The 3887-nt window shown below is 47.1% G+C and overlaps 1 protein-coding gene across 1 annotated transcript in view; it reads left to right on the top strand.

Moving 5' to 3' along the window:
• The window catches only part of LOC147466114 (calcium-dependent lipid-binding protein-like), a 132542-nt gene that overhangs the window by 97386 nt on the left and 31269 nt on the right, over window positions 1–3887 (top strand). The gene's annotated exons all lie outside the window — the stretch shown is intronic.

Here is a 3887-nt window from a genome sequence, read left to right as displayed (position 1 = left end):
ATCTCCAATACGGGTCTGTCATGGTGTTTGTGCAGCCCCTGCAAGGTAGGCACATGATGAACAGGCTCAGCCTACACATGCATCTCTCTCTCTCTCTCTCTCTCTCTCTCTCTCTCTCTCTCTCTCTCTCTCTCTCTCTCTCTCTCTCTCTCTCTCTCTCTCTCTCTCTCTCTCTCTCTCTCTCTCTCTCTCTCTCTCTCTCTCTCTCTCTCACACACACACACACACACACACACATCGAAACTGTGCGCGTGGCCGAAAACAGAGCAGAGCCTAGTTCGTTGTCACGTAAATGTTCGCTGCCCGATTTTTTCCCAAAATACCCTTTGGCCAATTTTCACATGGTGAAACGCCGTTTCTTCCGGTCCGAAACGGTCAAGAAACGGCATTTCCGTTTTGACCCCCCGAAGCACCGTTTCATGTGACTATGGACGTTGGGGACTGGACACACGTCTACCGGGAGGCAATCTATTGGTAGTGCTTTTGCTACGAGCCGTGTGGCTCGGGAGGGACAGCCCCATCAGAGGCTGCCTTTTCTGGTGCAGACTTCTCCTTTTGCAGCAGTCCCTAGAGGTTTGACTAGCTTTGACATTCGCAGACGCTGGGACTTCTTCGACTACAGCTTCACACGGTTCCTGGGTGACTCTTCTCCTTACCTGGAGGAGGCTTGCTTTCAAGTCCACGTCCTCTTTCTTGCAGCTCGAGGCATTGAGGCTTTGGACACAACGATGGGTTTCTCCTTCCCGCTGTGCGGTAGAGATCCTACAAAGTGGACCCTGCACACAGTTCTTGGCTGGCTCCAGATTCAAGCTACTGAGTTTTCACACCACACAAGGGACTTAGGGGTGACAGATCTGATACAGGCACTTTGGCCTCTTGCCAAGTTCAGCGTGACGCCACCGCATCTGTTTGCTGACACTTAGAGCCCTCCTTGCTATGTATTTGTACATGAGGATTCTTGAGCAGAGGATGTAGCCCTACAGCTTGGGCCTTGGCGGGACAGTCACTCCATACGTGCTTGTCTAGAGGTCGTTCGGATGCGGATTACTCCCCATCCAAACCGGCCTCAAATATAACGAGGTAGGTTGTTGTTGTAGCATCTGTTTTCCCTCACTTACTCCATGAGGATCATCTCATGGAATGTGCAAGGATTAGGAGGGCCCCGGTTTTAGTGTCAGAGGGGTCGGCTTCGTCAGGAGCTTCAGCGATGCCTTGTGGGTGGTGAGATTGACATTCTTATGCTACAAGAGCATCATCTGTGTGAGAGCCGCATTAGACGGTGTGGTCAGATTTTGCGTGGTCGCTATGAGACGTTTTGGTTAGCTGCATTTGGACATGGAGGCATCCAGGGAGGGGTATGTATGACTATTGCGGATTCTTTGCAACAGGCCATTGTGGACAGAGATATTATTGTACCATGCAGAGCTCAGTGGATTACTATGCAGGTTCAGCGTTGCCTCATGGGTTTCCTGAACATTTATGCGCCCAATGTGGCAAGTGCACGGGCAGAGTTCTAGTCTCAGGTTGTGGAGTCTTTGCCGCATGCAGAGCAGTGGTGTGCTGGGTGGGACTTCAACATGTTGGAGGACCCCTCTGACCCGATTGGAGGTGGCCATGTCACTGTTCACGGGGCTGAGGTGGCAGCTTGGGAGCGGTTTTCTATGACTGAGGGTTTTTGATGTTTGGCAGCACTCAGGTTTTGTGAGACCCCCTGACAGCTTGGTTTTCTCTCGTGATTGAGAGTTGGAGGAGTGAATCTATCTAGGATAGATCGCTTCTATGCTAGTGACCACATTTGTGACTGGGTGGGTTAGTTTGCATCTTGGCAGGGACATCCTTTTTGGACCATGCACTATGTCATTTGATGGAAGTGGTTTGGGCACGAGTGTGTATAGAGGATGCTAATGCATGTGCAAATGGTGTACAGATGCCAAGTGGATAGAAATGGCCTTGTTTTTGTTTGTGAAAGGTAAGCAAACTCCCTAAGGGTTCTTGAGAAAGCATAGTACATCCCTCTTGGATGATGAGTCATGTGGTGAGTGGCACCTATGTCCAAGACCCATGTATCAACATATTGTAGCAGGAAAACTATGTTGTGCTCTATATTTTGGGTGCTCCACATTGCATTATACACGAAAATCTCACTCCATGAAACGCAAAGAGACATCCAAAAGACACATTGGCAGATTGAAATGTGTACAACAAGAAATGTACTCAAAGTAGACACATTAAGGTAGACTCCATGCCCAATGCAAGCTCGACTACTCTCAATGTATCATCATCCACAAATTGACTGGCAGCACACACTGACCAAGTGCTCACAAGGTACAATGCGGTTGTTGAGGCACTATTTTACAATGGGGTTGTTGAGGCTCAAAGAGTGCGTGGAGAGTGCTGTGTGTCGATCTAGACTCATTCCCCTGACTCATACCAGACTGATCGTATTTACAACATAACATCCATAATTGCTGACAAATGTCTCTAAAAGACAGCTGCTCATATCTGGATTGTGGTGATAGGTAGTAAGCTGGCCACAATACTGGCTGGTAGTACACATAGCTCCAAACCAAGTGCTCACAAGGTACAATGGGGTTGTAGAGGATCAAACAGTGCATGGAGAGTGTTGTGTGTAGGACTAGACTCTAGACCAAAGACTCATTTTCTTGGCTCATACCAGATTGACCATATATACAATAGCTACATAAAATTCATAATTGTTGACAAATATCTCTGAAAGACAGCTACACATATCTGGACTGGTGTGGTAAGTTTGCCACGGTGTCCACTCACCAACCACTCCTCTATGTCCTACCTCTGGTCCACTAGACCACCAATGGCTCTGGTCTATCAGTGGAATGTCTGCCCAAATCTGAACCCAAGACCAACTGTAACTACCTGTCCATTGCAAGTGACATTGTAGCCTTGTTAAATCTTTGCCACCAAGCCTTGGACCTGGAGATTCTTCTCAGTGGCTTGGGCAGTAACCATGCAGCGGTATAGAGGGAAGTAAAGGCGTAGAATGTAACGGCTCTGGGATCTCTAATCTGGAGATCAGAACTCCATCAAGAAGAGCCTGTTAGCTATCAAGAAACTTGGCAGTGGTTTCATGTTCATGTATGTTGGTGTTGACTAGTCTTAGGATGAGAGACTTGATAGATGAGGTTGATATGCTTGTAGTACGCTCAAAAAGTTGCCAAATGGCTCGAGCCTTGGTAAGACTTTTACCATTTGCACTTGTCTCTCATAGCAGTGTTGTATGGGCTCCACTTGAGAACCAGTATCCCGGCCTTCCTAGGCTTCGTCTGCCTCAATCTCGCTGCGAGGTGCTTGTTCTTTGGGTGATTCAAGCACAGGGTCCGAGCTTGAGATAATATTTCAAAGACGGAGTTGTTTGAGATAGAACAGAGTTAGAGCTTGAGATGATATCCCAAAGACAAAGTTGTTTGAGATAGAGCTCCATTAGCAACTTCCATACTTGGTAGTTTGTACCATTGAGCTTATCTATGATGTAGTGGTGCTTGTAAGAGATAGTGGAAAAAGATGAGGAAGGTACATCAGCCATTTAAAGGTTCCAGACTCCTCGGAGTGGAGTGCTTAGTTTGATGGGCTAGAAGATGCTAGAGGGAGCTCAAGAGTGAAGGCTAATGAAGGTAAGTGGAGCTTTGATACATGTGGAAACCAATCAACTTACCTTAACACTGACTGAAAGTAGACAAGACACTAAATAATACTCAGGAGACGAGCTGAGAACATGTGAAAATTGGTTTCAGTAGCATGAAAGACAAACCACTGCATGGGTTTATATTAAAGATCATGAAGGGGGTCCTTGTGAGCGGTAGGTGTGTAGGAGTACTTATAGTAACTTCAATCAAGGTAACAACAAGATA

This window comes from Adiantum capillus-veneris, chromosome 1 (assembly GCF_014529385.1).
Source record: "Adiantum capillus-veneris isolate H3 chromosome 1, ASM1452938v2, whole genome shotgun sequence".
NCBI lineage: Eukaryota > Viridiplantae > Streptophyta > Polypodiopsida > Polypodiales > Pteridaceae > Adiantum > Adiantum capillus-veneris.
This window is presented reverse-complemented; position numbering and strand designations above follow the sequence as displayed.